The 16,274-nt window shown below is 37.3% G+C and overlaps 2 non-coding genes across 2 annotated transcripts; both read right to left on the bottom strand.

The window, feature by feature from the left end:
* Positions 1 to 1,521: 1,521 nt before the first annotated feature.
* On the bottom strand, positions 1,522 to 1,683 carry LOC148297301 (U1 spliceosomal RNA). The gene has a single exon (XR_015833294.1). It is a non-coding gene; the product is annotated as a U1 spliceosomal RNA (small nuclear RNA).
* A 2,258-nt stretch (positions 1,684 to 3,941) lies between these two features.
* Positions 3,942 to 4,137, bottom strand: LOC148297300 (U2 spliceosomal RNA). The gene has a single exon (XR_015833172.1). It is a non-coding gene; the product is annotated as a U2 spliceosomal RNA (small nuclear RNA).
* Between the last annotated feature and the right edge of the window lie 12,137 nt (positions 4,138 to 16,274).

The raw sequence follows: 16,274 nt of genomic DNA, 5'->3' as shown, positions 1-16,274 counted from the left end.
GCTTAGAACTTCACTCTTTTCTTAGTTTTCACTATTCATCATACGAAGTCTTCATAGAATATCCAATTTTGAACAAACTCCATTAGCACCAAAATATTAATGTTGAACAAATCTAGAGCCCGTTTGATAACCATTTCAATTTTAGTTCTCATTTTTTGTGCTAAAGTATAGAAGAAAAAGAGGGAGAATAGAAGTGAGAATGAGAGTGGAGATAAGATTAAGAAGAAAGATGAGAGGGAAGGATGGGAGGGAGAAGTAACAACAGTGAAAACAAAAACTAAACACTAAAAATTGAAATCTATTTGAAATTGTTTTTCACTTTTGTTACTCATATCTTCCATCCTCCCCTCTCACTCATACTCACTCTCATTTTTACTCTCATTGTCCTCTACACTCTAGCACAAAAAAGAAAAATTAAAAACTAAAATTAAAATGGTTATCAAACGGCCCCTAATTAGCACTTTTCATTATGCAATCACAATGATGCTTAAAGGAGTGGCATAAACTAGGAGAAACAATGAAAATATGGAATTGGGGATTATGGAGAAATCCTTGACCTCTTTTAAGTGGGCTTTATGGAGGAACCCTTGACGTCTTTTAGGTGGGGTTTGTGGAGGAACCTGACCTATAACCAAAAGTTAGTTAATAATTATCAAGCTTCATCCACTATAACAACATCTAACTAAAAAGGAACAAACTATTCCACAGAACAACACCCACTACTCACGTTGGATGAGGTACTAAGGGAATCTCGTCATACAGACTAATTATTAAACTAACTTTTGAAATATTAATAAAATAAAAACATAATACGTAACCCTTAATTATCAATCTATCATATAACTTTTTCAAATTCACAAATTTAATCATCTTAAGCCCTTGATATTAGTTCGAGTGATGAGGGTAAGTCTGGAAATGAGTTAGGCCTACGATAGATAAAGAGTTCGCTTCTTGTACCCCTAAAATGAGTGCTCGGTCTTACTTTAATAGTAATTAAACCATTTATAAATTAACGGTTTAAGAATTACACCTCGACCCGTTAACAGCTTGTTGGGCCATTTTGCTCAAGGGCGCTAGTTCTTTTTCCTTTGTATAATTGTGATGGAAATCATCAAATAGACCATGGGCCTGTAGCTCTTCTCTACAATATAAAGAATTGCAAACTAGGTTTAGTGGGGCGCCAGGGCCATGAGGTAGTGCGCCAGGTCCATGCAAATCTATGAAATATTAATAAAATAAAAACTTAATATGTAAAACTTATTTATAAATTTATAATATGCAAGGATTGATATTGACGAAGCAATTTATGGATGGTTTGACAGAAAAGGTCCAGTTGAATTTTACTAAAAATTATTTTTGCATGTCACTGGAGAATTGAAGGGATAAATTAATAATTATTTTTGCATGTCACAACTGGATATATTAAACAATTATACCAGACAAAAAGGTAAAATCAACTTGAGGAAGACGAGGAATGAGCCTATTTTGCTATCTAGTTGCATAAAGTTGATATTGAATTAAGGCAGGGCCGCGCGAACACATGCCCCCACTACAACAAATTATGACGTTGGCTCTCCTACGTTGAGGAGACCATAGGTGGGCACCCCTCCTAAGTGCAATGGAGGTCACCAACCTAGGCCATGAGCCTTCTTGATCGCTCATAGACCCCGTCCAGGTAAGTATGTTTTGAAGTGCCTCTTGTTCTTTTTTAATACATTAGTCTCGCTCTCAACCATGGTCTTAAATATCGATAATATCCCCGATATTATCCCGATAATATCTGATTTTTGGGGGTCCGATATTTTAACAACTAACCATATAGTTATCGTCAATATATCGATATTATCCCGATATTATCGGAAAGATATTTTCAACACTTTTATGAATGATTTGGTCAATATATCGAGATATTATCGATAATATCCCGATAATATCCCGATATGAAACTCAAAAAATGTAGAGAACTGAAGTAGCTCATTGAACTGATTTGGGTACTCTACGGAAAGCATGTCTCCTAGAGTAATACAAAAGTAGCTCATTGAGCTAATAAACAAAGCATGTCTAGCCGACAAAATGCTCACATGCTTTTACAAAATGGATAAAATATAAAACTTAGCTTTGGATTCCTGGCTTGGTTTACAAAATGGATAAAATATAAAACTCACCAACGTTTTTTCAACTTACATTACTTACCCTACCATTTAACCACTCACATGCTTTTACTTACCCTACCATGGCAGTAGGCGGGCAGGACCAGGAATTGGTGCCATAGGGAAGAACTATACTCGTAGAGAAAGAGACGAGGGGACATTGTCAAGTCAAGAAGATGACTCGTTATCTATAACTTCGGACTCTGTTGGAGTAGGAAGTAGTAACTATGGTTATACTCATAACCAACCATTTCCCTACCCTTCATATCCCATTCTTGTTGGGATGGAATCAAGTGACACATGGAAAGAATCCGAGACTCAATCTTCAAATGATTTTGCTTATGGACAACGTCAACCAATCTCGGATCCATATGGGTGGCATGTTAACAATTACATGGAAAACTATTTTGGGGATTTATCATTTGATGACTACTCTTCAAAATATACTTACTCTACACATAGAGATGATGAAGATAGTGAAAATTTTGAACCTCATAGGAACTCTATGTGGTACTAAGTCACTCATGTATCTTACCATGCAATGTATAAAGTATAAAATATTGTAGTAATTCATTATATATAAATGATTATGGTGTGTTTAATCTTCTTTCATTAATTACTACATATTTCTACACTTACGGTGTTTGCCAGCTCGCTATAAAATCAACTTAAATCAATTAAATCCATCATGCAATGCATTTCCTTCCAATTTTTTGTGATAAACTAATAGATAATTGACTAAATAAACATCCTACAAAGTTTCAATAAAAATTTCCAAGTTTTTCTTACAATTTCCGTGGTTTTTATTCAATTTTTTCCGATACCGATAATATCCCGATATTTCCTGCGATATTTCCGTGTTTTTTGACTTCCGATACTTCCGATACCTCCGACATTTAAGACCATGCTCTCAACTTCTTGTGCATTTCCGATGTGGTACTTTAAGCTAGACATAATCACTAGCTAAAAAATGATGAAAAAAAATGTCAGAGACGCATGCGATTTGACAAGATTAATTAATCTAGAGAAATACTTAACTTCCAAATTCACAAATTTAATCCTCAAGCCATTAACTTTAGTTCAAATGATGAGGGTTAGTCAAAAAATTAATTAGAATTATGATAAGTAAGGAGTTCGCTTCTCTTTCATTGTAACAAAAGAATTTAAGCCGACATTTGTAATTGCTTTATAAAATGACTTTTCAGCCATAAAAAATAATTTGGGTTCACATACAGACCCAGAGACATGCAGTTTGAAGGCTTGGTTTGCAAATTCAGAAGAACAATGTTACTCAATAAGGTTTGTGGCATTATTCAAGTACATGTAGTGTTATAAATATAGAAATACAATTTGTGATTTGTTAGACATGCAGTTTGAAGGCTTGGTCTGCAAATTTAGAATAACAATGTTACTCAATTAGGTTTGTGGCATTATTCAAGTACATGTAGTGTTATAAACATAGAAATACAATTTGTGATTTGTTATGTTCGAGACAATTTATTTCTTTTTCGGAATGTTCTTCAAGTTACAAATAATACAAATATGCAGTTTATTTCTTTTTCAAAATTTTCTTCAAGTTACAAATAATACAAATAGACGCCAATAAGAATTGATTGAGTTTGTAAGGATCGGTCTTTTCGCTAATCTGTAAAAACAAAAAAAGAGGACTACAACTCCCTCTGTAAGTCCTCAAGAACGCCTTGATATGTCATAATGACAATGAGTAGCTTCCCCTCCCCTAAATACCAAAATAAAAAATTAATACAAATAGACACATTTAAACTAGATTTGGTGGAGTGCGCCAGGCCCATGCAATGGTGCAACGCTTGGGCGACACTTGAGAGCCCCAATAGCAAGCTATTATTGCGGACCCTCCTCATAAAGAAATTAATTTAATATCATGTGAGCCATTGGCCCATGTATCAGATATTAAACTGATAAGAACAGATACTACACTTGATCTTAGCCAAAAGGCCGAGAAAGGTATATTTATTCTCGCGTCTTGTTTTCGTTCTTATAGGTCCATTCGCTTCCATGCTTCTTTGGTCAAGCCGATGTGGGATTGGTACAAACAGCTAAAGTGTGCTTAGAGCAACTCCACCCATTTGCCCTTAGCCATGGCAAGGGGGGAGCTAGGGCAGCCACTATTCACGTGTGAATAGTAGTTGCCCTTGCAAATAATATTTTGTGTTTTCACCCGTTGCCATGGCTAAGGGCAGTTACTATTCATTTTTTTGTTTTTTTCACAAATTTTTTTACCTCAATAATTAATTCGGATAATATTTTCGGACAATATTTTCGGATTCCTACGTGTCAAGACTATTCATAATTGGATAAAATTTCCGGATAAGATTTTTGTGTTCAAATTTCGGATAAATTTCAAATTTCAAATTTTAGATAAATTTCAAATTTCAAACAAATTATGCCTTGTTTGTGGTTTGTTTTTATTATTGTGCCTTGTTTGTAGTTTTTGTTTTTATTATTTATTATGCTTTGGTTGTGGTTTTTCCTTTAAATTATGTTTTGTTTGATGTATGGAATATGTTGAATAAAAATGTATTTTATTGAATGCTTTGTTTATTAAATAAAGAAAGCCAATACAAGTCATTAAGAATTACTACTACTAAAATAAAATACATGAATTACAAGAACTTTAATAGAAAACATGAAAAATACAAATACATAAAAGGTATGCCAACTAATTTAATGGTTTTGATCATTTAACCAATCCGTGTTGCTAGGCCCATCATCCCGGAAAAGTTTTCTTCTCATAACATCCCTTTGTTCTAGCTTCCAAAATTGTTTTGTTTCAGGGGACATATGGCTTGTATCCATCACCATGGTTTCCCGATCCGTTTTGTCCATCTCTTTTTTCCGCAAATACTCCCTTTCTTGTGCATATTGTGCTTCCATTGCCATCTCGTTGTCTTGGCGTTTCAGCTCCATTTCAACTCTTATGGCGCTCTGCCTTGCAATTTCCTCCAAAATTTTTGATGTATTACTACTCGAATTACCCCCTTTCTTTGCTTTCGCAGCCTTTCGGCCAATGGGCCTCGGCTCCTTTTCGATGGGTGAGTCTTGACTCATAGGGGAATCGACAGGTGAATCCGATGTCATTGAATCACAGAGTGGCGTCTCGTTTAACATAACGGCGGGACCCGTGGGAATTATTCTGAAGCGTTTGCAATTTTTCACCACGTCCCAACATTCATGATGGTTGAAAATTTTTTTGCCTTGCCCAATTGCACCAAACCACATCTGTGCTTGAATCATCTATTTAAAAAAAAATAATGGACATGCAAGAAATATTTAAAATATATTGGATATGCAAGTAACAAAAAATAATAATAATGGAAATGCAATTAACCTTACAAATATATTGGAAGTGCAAGAAATATTAACAAAATATTGAATATGCAAGAAATATTAACAAAATATTGAAAATGCAATAAACATAAAAAAAATATATATATTAGGACATTAAACTTAATAAAACTCAAATTACAAAATACTTACCTCGTTACTAAGATTTTCCCCACTTCTATGGTTGTCCATCGCTTTGGCCAAGGCATCCCTCCATTTTCCCAACTCTTTATTGAGAATTTTCCACCTACTAGACAATGCCATTTCCGTACGAGTCGACCCCGGAATTTTTTCACAAAATTCGGCATGAATTTTTTTCCACATATGAAAAAATTTCATCTCATTGCCTATCACGGGACAATGACAAATTTGGAGCCAAGCCTCACATAAGGAAACATCTTCCATGGTGCTCCATGCCCCTCCGGTTTCGATAGAAGAAGCCATAAATATAAGAAATAAAAATACAATTTGAATGAGAGGAAAATGTTGAGTAAAGAGTGAATAATAGTAGAAGTAGAAGAAAATGTATGAGGATTGGTGTTGAAAGTGAAGGGTATTGAAAGGTATTTATAGAAAAAAAAATTCAGAATATTTTGGTATTTTTTCATAATTTTATTGCCAAAAAAATGCCAGTCGTTGGATTGGAGGAGAGAAGCAGATCGGAGCGCCCAGGGCTTGACAACTGGCTTTTACCCGTTGGAGCTGGCGCAGAGCTGACGTCACGCTAACGTCGTGCGCACGTCATCAGCCCTTGGTTTGGGTCTCGGGCGAAGCTGGCCTTCGGGCTAGCCCGTATTGGTGGGTCCCACTCCCCCCCAGGCCTGGGCTCTGTTCGGTTCATTTTTACACATGATTTTTCATGTTATTCACCCACTATTTTGAGTTAGTTCTTGACATTTTATAGCTTTTTACTTCTTTTTTGTGTTTTAATAGGTTTTACCTTGGTTTGTATGAAAATGAGCTAAAAGTGCATTATTTGATATAAATTCTGTTTTTGTTCATTTTCGTAGGTCAACTTCGTGGCCTTGGATCAGCATGTTCCGGTCCTTGGATGAGGTGATGATCTTCATAAGACTTGTTCCAATGGATGTTAACTACAACATATCCAAATTTGAGCTCCATTGGGCAAGTGTAGCCTATCCAGCTGATCGGACAATTGACGCTGGCTCTGGATGTTTGTTTTGGCCCAGTTTTCACCCCCACTTAATAGCATTTTATTTCTACTTGTTACCACACCTTTTGGTAACAATGGATTGCATTTGAGTGGCATTTCCTGAGTCAATTGGAGCCTTGGATTATACCTTAAAACAAGGTTTCATCATTTGCAAGGGGACAATGGGCAATAGCTTTAGAGAAAGAATAAGTTTTATACTAAAAGAAAAGCTGGAAAGGAGGAGAGAGAGAAGTCAAAAGGGATTGCAATCAGATTTGGGGGAGTTTTTGCAACGGGAGAGAGGGTATTCCACCATTCTACACAATTGAGAGCAGATTTTGGAGCTTGGAGCTAGGAGAAAGACAAGGTGCAGTCAAGAAAAGTGGAGAAGAAGACTTCCACCATTGATGATCTTGAAGCTTTCATCATTTTCTGAAAATCTGTAAACTCTTTCTAATTTCATTTTGAATTTGTGTTTGAAATGATTATGAGGAACTAAACTCCATAGCTAGGGCTTAGGTTGAAGCCCTAAACATGATTACCTTATTGTTTTGATGCTTGAGTGTATGAATTTCTAGATGTTGTTGATGAACCCCATTCACTAATTGAATTTTATGATATGTGTTTGCTTCCTTTGCTTAATCACCTTAGGTTGTATGCATGTAGCTAAAGTTGAGAAGTTGTGTAAGATAACCAAGAACACAATTTCTAATTAGCAACAAATGATTGAACTTGTTTAAGTGAGCATCATGTGAATTGGTTTCTTGACAACAATTGATGAATTCCAAATTCACCAAATTAATCTATCCTTGATGTGTGTTTTCCTTGATTGATTACCTTTGAAAGCATGCTTCTTGAGGTTGTTGGGATTATGTGTATCTTCATGTTTTCCTAAGCAATAGATGGATGGAGTAAGAACCATCCATGTGAATTGGTTTCTTGAATACCTAATGTAAACACCATGCTATTAGGGTTCTTGTGATGTTCATATTCTCTTTGAACTTAATGGGTTTTCCTTGCAATCGAATCGAAGTACGAACCATACCTAGGTTCGGTTATGAGGAGGGCACAAGTATTGTAGCACGAACCATGCACTTTACGTATATTAGAGAGAATCAATGCGTCTTGAGCCACGACCCATGGTCTTGATTGCGAACATCTTCATCAATACATTTAGAGTTCATCACTTGAGTATCCATGAACATGGGTAGAATTGTTTAGGGTGGATTCCGAAACCCTAGTGTTTGTTACATTTTAATTTCACATTTTGATAATTCATCTCTGCCATTCACATTTAAATTCAAAGTCCATTTACTTTCATGCAATAGAAATAGGTCACTTGAACCAAATCAAAAAACCCCCCCAATGTGTGTGTGAGTTGCGTGTTTGACACGTTTTGTGTCTTTGTCACTGAATTTTGTTTGTTTCGTAATTGTTTTGGACTTTTGGTCCGCGTTGTGTTCTTGCATTTTCTGTGCTGATTCCAACCGTATAAAGAACGTGAATTTTGGATAAACGGTTGGAAAGTTATAGGTCAAAAACTGGACAGAGGTCGAAACTGAAAAACAGAGAAACGAATCTGTCCAAATGGTGATAAACGGGTGATAGAAAGTGCTGTTTGTGTTTTTCTTTATTTTCTTGTGTTGTTTCATTTCTTTTATCTTCCTTACTTCATTTTTAGTTTCCAATTTGTATTGTGTTTGTGTGTTGTGTAAAATTAGTGTTCTTTACGTACTCAAATTAGAACTTATAGGAAACCGACAAGTTCTTCGTGGGATCGACCCCGTACTTACATAATCTATACTTCATTAGATTCGTGCACTTGCGGGTATTTTTAATTGGTTGTTTGCACATTAATTTGTGTCCTTTTAGGAATGCAACAATTTTTGGCGCCGTTGCCGGGGAACTGGCACGGTTGCTTATTTGTTTTGTTTGAGTATGTTTAGAGTACTTAGTTTTATTTTTGTTTATTGATTGTTGTTTCATTTTATCTTGATTTATTTTTGTTTCTTTTTCTTACAGGAACATCCGAGGAGTCACCTCCACCATCTCCAATGGCAGCCGCAACTGAAATTGTGGAACTTACTATGTAAGAATACTCCAATAAATTTGTGATGGAAGAAGCAAATGTTTTTGGCTCATTTCATAATGAATTGCCTATGAATGAATATTTCCGACAAACATACAATTCGGAGTGGAGAAATAATTCAAACTTCTGGTGGACCGACAATCCAAATTTTCAACAAGGGTCATATCAACCATATCAAGGCCAACATAATACTTGTCCACCTTATGGTCAACCCCAATATTATAATCCACCACCACTTAGTCAATCTCACCAACCACCTCAAGGACCAACTTTGGAAGAAATTGTTGCTTCAATGGTTAGACACACAGATAGTTTCATCATGCAGAGGAATGACACCCATATGCAGAGGAATGATACCCACATGCAGAAAATGGTTAAGGCCATTGCCAATCTAGAAAATCAAGTGGGGCAAATTGTCACATCTTTGAGTCAAAGGGAAGCTAGGATAATGTCTAGCCAAACAGTGATACAAAATGGGCGTGAGCATGTTCAAGCAGTTACCTTGAGAACTGGTAAGGTAATTGGTGAAATTGATGGTTCTAAAAATTTGATTCACAATGTTGATGAAATGCAGGTTGAGCAAGTGATTGGGCCTAAGGAAAATGATGAAATCAACAAGGGGGAAGATAAACAAGCAGCATCTTCACCTGAGTGGATCCCAAAGCATGAACTTGCAAGAAGGGCAAGAAAGGAGAAGGTAAGTCGTGAACCTACTGATGAAGATATCTTACATGCTCCTTTTCCTCACAGGTTGATGAGTTCTAGGAAAAATCAACATGCCAATGACATATTGGAAACTTTCAAGCAAGTGCAAGTCAATATTCCTTCCTTGGATGCAAACAAGCTCAAGGAATGCGAAACTGTTGCATTAACGGAAGAGGTTTCTGCTGTTTTGCAAAGGAAGCTTCCTCCCAATTTGCAAGATCCAGGAAGTTTCACAATTCCTTGTATAGTTGGTGATAAATTATTTGAGGAACCTTTAATTGATTTCGGTGCTTCAATTAATCTAATGCCATATTCTGTTTTTGAAGTACTAAAGGAAGACAAGCTGAACATCCATGTTCCAAGCACCAATCATATGTTCAATGTCACTCCTTCTACTCAAATGAGAAGGCCACCCGACCCTAAATTTGTGCCTCCTCCATCTAATCCACGTATTGAAGAGCGCTTAAAATTGCTTTTGAAACCTACTCATGTGCATAAAAAGAAAAGAATACGAAATGGGTTGATTAGATGGCAAAGGGATTTGAAGAAACTTCATGTTCGGCACAAGGAGGCGATTGAGCCAAAACCCCCCAAGTGACCCAAGTATGTTGGAAGTCCGGCAAAAGACTTTAAACTTAGCGCTTCTTGGGAGGCAACCCAAGGTGAATAGAAGAAGTTTGTTGTCGTCCTAATCGCTTCAAAGTGGAGTTTCTCTAGACTCAAACTTACTTTTATTTTACTTTATTTATTTATTTTCCTTTTGAGTTAGGATTTCAATCTCCAACCAAGGTAATTTCGATTTTCTTGTTGTTTCTCTTTGTTTTTCTTACTTTTACTTTCCTTTACTTGTTTGTGTTTCTATTTTGTTGTTAAGTTTGGGAAGTAAATTGCTTCATGATTGCACACACTGAACTTTGGCTCAAATGTTTATTTCATTCCATACATGTGATTCCAAACACAAACTTGAAAAAAAAAAAAAAAAAAAAAAAAACATAAATTTCTCAATCACATGTTCATTGTTGCATTTTGCACCACCTGAGGCTTCTGCTAATTGCCTCTGTCTGTTCTTGCTTGTAGAACCTGCAAAAGCTCTACATGATCTTCATTCCTCTTTTGCAGCATCTCTACATGCTGGCTGGCACTGTAGAGCCGCTTCTGCAGGTCCGCCACCAGAGCTTTCAGGGCCGCCACCTCCTCACTCAGTGCCCCGCACTCTCGTGTTCTCGCCAGTAGGCGCATGCCCAAATTTGTGGCCGAGACCGCGTTGAGCACGGTTAGATTGTGGGACTCGTCCACTGCCATCTGGTCAGACCTCTGCGCCACATGCAGGTGATCTGCAACTGTCAGTCTGCTGACAGTCATGCCCTCCGGCATTACTGCCCTTCGCGGCACCACCTCAGAGAAGTTTGAGGCCGAGCCATGGTGGTATGAGGAGTTTGGGAAGATAGGGTTTGGAGGAGCCCTTATCTGGGAATTTGGTGGTGCTAGTGACAGCTCAAGGTTGAGATCATCAAGGTGAGTACATGTGGATGCCATTGTTTTGTTTTTGGATGTTTTTGATGGTTTTCCTTGAGTTTGCAGAAAGAATTGCAGGGTACTCTTCCGCTTGCAGAGGCGTGGCTTAAATAGACATATGCAGATGAGAGGGAGAGCCAACGCCATTTCAGATTTCCCGGGCATGCTCGACCTAATCGCTTCAAGGGGGAGCACATTAACTTTCACTTTACTTTTCTTTTTTCCGTGTTTTTCTAGTGTTTTGTGTTTTTGCCTTTCCCTTTCGGCTATCACCTTTGTCTTATTTTAGTTAGGGAAGTGTGTTTTCCCTTTCGGCTGTCGTCTTTGTTTTGTTTGGGAAGTGTGCTTCTTTTTCTTTTGCAACTTCATTTTCTTTTATTTCTGAAAAAAAAAAAAAAAAAAAAAACAACAACAACAAACAAATACACGGAAAGGGCAAAGACAACCAGGCACACCACTAATACATTAGAAATTATTCTTTCACAGTGCTCGGTGTCTCGGCCATTGGACCTTTGAGTTTAGCCCTATGGCTATCCTCTTCCGGGGCTTCACGCACAGCCTCTTGGGGCTCATCACTCGAGCTCCCAAAGATCGCACTCTTAGCTTGAGCATACCTACTCTCGCGATCGGTTTTCTTGCGTTTACCCGGTTGGTCCAGGTCCTCCAGCTGCTTTCTCATGTCATGGGCGTAAACACTTACCATCTTTGAGAGATTTTGGTTCTCTTCCCGAAACGCCTCTAGCTGGTGTCGATTCACCTCCACTATCCTTGCCCTTTCCCTTTTTAAACTTTTAATAATACTCTGGCACTCTTCCACCATACTTCGCTCCGCCGCCAACTGACCTCTTAGCACCTCCACTTCATGGGACTTCGCAAGTAGGCGATGACCCACACTTGCGACTGTTGCGGTGCTTTGCACGCTTAGTGCCAGAGCATCGCTCACGACCCGGTTGTCATCCCTTGATCCCAGCACCCGTATATCCTTGGGAGTTACTAGATTTCTAGCAACTCCAAGGGCAACATCGTTGTCCAGCAGTATCGAGTCATTCACTGTCACGTGCCCCCGTGCAGAGGCAAAGTAGGGCATCCACACTGGTGCCACTGCTTGGCCCCGAGTCTGAGTCGGTGGAGCTAGGTTGAGATCCAGCGAGAATGGGTAGGAAGAAGCCATTTGAACTTTCTTTTCTTTTGTTCTTTCTTTTCTCTGTTGTGTGTTTCTGCGTTTGTGTGTTTTTCCCCAACTCTTTCTCTTCTTCTTTTATAGAGTTAGTTTCTACGTAACCCTAGACACGGCGCTTCTGCGTTTTGCGCGGCCCTTACGGCCTATCCCCTTAGGTCACCTCACCTGGTCCCCAACCCCTTTAATTACAGTTCTGCCTTTCAGCACTTTTGAGAAACAAAAGTCGTCACACCTTCCTATGAAGCCAATAATTCTGGCTTGGGACCGAGAGAGAGACCGCTGCTTGTCGACACGTCTCTCACTTTGTTTCCCGTGACTCACAGGTGCCGAGACTTCAGGGCCCACTTTTTTCTATTTTACTGAGTCCTCGCTCTTTGTGCTTCTGACTTGGTTTCTCTGTTTTTTATTTTTTTTATTTTTTTATTTACTTTCTTCGCTTTTGGGCTTTCGTTTGGGTTGGGCTTTCATTTGGTTTGTGCATTTCATTGGGCTGGTTTTCTGCATGTGTAAGATTGTTGTTAGGGCTTACTGTTTGGTTTTGTTTGGTGTTGTTTTGTTTTGTTTTGTTTTGCAACCGTGTTGTAGTTGTTTTTCTTTTTTCTTTTTGTATTTACTTGCTCTTTCCCTTTATTTCTTGTTATAACGTTGTTAATGCCTGAATTCTTTAACATTGAGGACAATGTTTATTTCTAAGTTTGGGAAGGGATAGCAAGTCTTTTTTGTTTCGCTTAAATTCTTGCTTTAATTTGTTCTGTTTTCTTTTCAGTTTTGAGTCTTTTTTGTTTTCAAGTCACTTTCCGGACATATATGATGAGATTGTGATGAATGTTTACATGACTTGATTGAAGATGTTAAAAAAAAAAAATAAAAAAAAAATAATAATTTGTTATTCACTAAATGGCATCGTTCTAGCATGATATGTTTGAAACCCTCTATGCACTTGCCATTTGTTTCATAATTCTCCAGTTGAGGGACTTGCATGATCCAAAGAATTGTATCAAGCATGAATTAGACTTGTATAACCATATAATGTGAGCTTTGAGCCTTGTGCTTCAATTCATGAGTGTTATACACATATTCTTACTTTTCTTGTCATCTGAGTTGTTGTCTGATCTCATTATTCATTGATTTGGTTGAGCACTTAAAAGTTACTCATTCTTGTGCAATTTGATTACATGACATTTGAGAAATGATATTAAGGCCCTCTTTGGACCGTTTGTGCCTTTCAAGCTAACCCTATGCATGCTTAAGCATGATTTTCCATTGTTAACCACCTTGAGCCTATATGTATGCCTTTTCTTTCAAGTAACCAATTATTACTTCTAGCCTTAGCCTGAAAAACAAGAATTCACCTTTCTAAGGAACTCGTGAGCTTTAATTTAGATGTGTTTTTCATGCTAAGTTTGGGAAGGGTTATTACATTCTTTAAAAAAAAAAAAAAAAAAAAAAAAAAAGTACTTCACTCAAAGGGTGAAAGAAAAGAGAAAAGTCGTGGTTAAGTGGCAATGGTTTCAATTTCAATTCCATGTTTCTTGGTTGTTCAAATGGAAGGAAGGAGTGTGAATCATAATTAGTGGAGGTATAAGGCTTTGTGGTCTATTTGATCACCAAAAACTGAGTGAAAATCTCAAGCGTGATGTTTCAAAGTCTTTTAGTCAACGATTATATGCTCTTACATTGTGAGTTCCTTGGACTTTGTTGTATCCATATCCTTCATTTCTTACTCACCTTACACCCTTAGCCCCATTACAACCTATAATAAAGACCTAAATTGATCCTAAATGTCATGTGGTTGATTTGCACACATTTTTCAGCTTTTAAGTGTTTAGCATCCTTCTTGAGATCATATTCATGCATGTTTTTCATCTTGCTAATTTTGAGTTAAGTCCCGTATGGTTTAACTCTATTCTCATATTTAGTATTGAGTGATGCATTGTAACCCTCTTCCGAGTGATTCATTTGTGAGAGGACAACTTTGGTGAGATTTGAAGTTACATTTGTGCTTGGTATGATTTTTGAAGTTGTGTGAAAACTGAAATTGGAGAATGAGTTCCATTTGGCCATCACACTACTACACTTGAGCATGTTGTGTTATGAATTTTGCCGCCTTGTGAATAATGTGTAAACTGAGTTTTTCTTATGAAAACTTTTGAGTCGTTTGCATGAGTTGCTCTCTCCTTAGAAAGTGTTCGGAAAGTTTTGTTTCGAGTCTTGTTTTAATTTCTGTTTTGCTCGAGGACTAGCAAAAGATAAGTTTGGGAAGTTTGTTCGGTTCATTTTTACACATGATTTTTCATGTTATTCACCCACTATTTTGAGTTAGTTCTTGACATTTTATAGCTTTTTACTTCTTTTTTGTGTTTTAATAGGTTTTACCTTGGTTTGTATGAAAATGAGCTAAAAGTGCATTATTTGATATAAATTCTGTTTTTGTTCATTTTCGTAGGTCAACTTCGTGGCCTTGGATCAGCATGTTCCGGTCCTTGGATGAGGTGATGATCTTCATAAGACTTGTTCCAATGGATGTTAACTACAACATATCCAAATTTGAGCTCCATTGGGCAAGTGTAGCCTATCCAGCTGATCGGACAATTGACGCTGGCTCTGGATGTTTGTTTTGGCCCAGTTTTCACCCCCACTTAATAGCATTTTATTTCTACTTGTTACCACACCTTTTGGTAACAATGGATTGCATTTGAGTGGCATTTCCTGAGTCAATTGGAGCCTTGGATTATACCTTAAAACAAGGTTTCATCATTTGCAAGGGGACAATGGGCAATAGCTTTAGAGAAAGAATAAGTTTTATACTAAAAGAAAAGCTGGAAAGGAGGAGAGAGAGAAGTCAAAAGGGATTGCAATCAGATTTGGGGGAGTTTTTGCAACGGGAGAGAGGGTATTCCACCATTCTACACAATTGAGAGCAGATTTTGGAGCTTGGAGCTAGGAGAAAGACAAGGTGCAGTCAAGAAAAGTGGAGAAGAAGACTTCCACCATTGATGATCTTGAAGCTTTCATCATTTTCTGAAAATCTGTAAACTCTTTCTAATTTCATTTTGAATTTGTGTTTGAAATGATTATGAGGAACTAAACTCCATAGCTAGGGCTTAGGTTGAAGCCCTAAACATGATTACCTTATTGTTTTGATGCTTGAGTGTATGAATTTCTAGATGTTGTTGATGAACCCCATTCACTAATTGAATTTTATGATATGTGTTTGCTTCCTTTGCTTAATCACCTTAGGTTGTATGCATGTAGCTAAAGTTGAGAAGTTGTGTAAGATAACCAAGAACACAATTTCTAATTAGCAACAAATGATTGAACTTGTTTAAGTGAGCATCATGTGAATTGGTTTCTTGACAACAATTGATGAATTCCAATTCACCAAATTAATCTATCCTTGATGTGTGTTTTCCTTGATTGATTACCTTTGAAAGCATGCTTCTTGAGGTTGTTGGGATTATGTGTATCTTCATGTTTTCCTAAGCAATAGATGGATGGAGTAAGAACCATCCATGTGAATTGGTTTCTTGAATACCTAATGTAAACACCATGCTATTAGGGTTCTTGTGATGTTCATATTCTCTTTGAACTTAATGGGTTTTCCTTGCAATCGAATCGAAGTACGAACCATACCTAGGTTCGGTTATGAGGAGGGCACAAGTATTGTAGCACGAACCATGCACTTTACGTATATTAGAGAGAATCAATGCGTCTTGAGCCACGACCCATGGTCTTGATTGCGAACATCTTCATCAATACATTTAGAGTTCATCACTTGAGTATCCATGAACATGGGTAGAATTGTTTAGGGTGGATTCCGAAACCCTAGTGTTTGTTACATTTTAATTTCACATTTTGATAATTCATCTCTGCCATTCACATTTAAATTCAAAGTCCATTTACTTTCATGCAATAGAAATAGGTCACTTGAACCAAATCAAAAAACCCCCCCAATGTGTGTGTGAGTTGCGTGTTTGACACGTTTTGTGTCTTTGTCACTGAATTTTGTTTGTTTCGTAATTGTTTTGGACTTTTGGTCCGCGTTGTGTTCTTGCATTTTCTGTGCTGATTCCAACCGTATAAAGAACGTGAATTTTGGATAAACGGTTGGAAAGTTAT

This window comes from Prunus avium, chromosome 1, assembly GCF_965620075.1.
Source record: "Prunus avium chromosome 1, drPruAviu1.hap1.1, whole genome shotgun sequence".
In the NCBI taxonomy this organism is placed as follows: domain Eukaryota; kingdom Viridiplantae; phylum Streptophyta; class Magnoliopsida; order Rosales; family Rosaceae; genus Prunus; species Prunus avium.
This window is presented reverse-complemented; position numbering and strand designations above follow the sequence as displayed.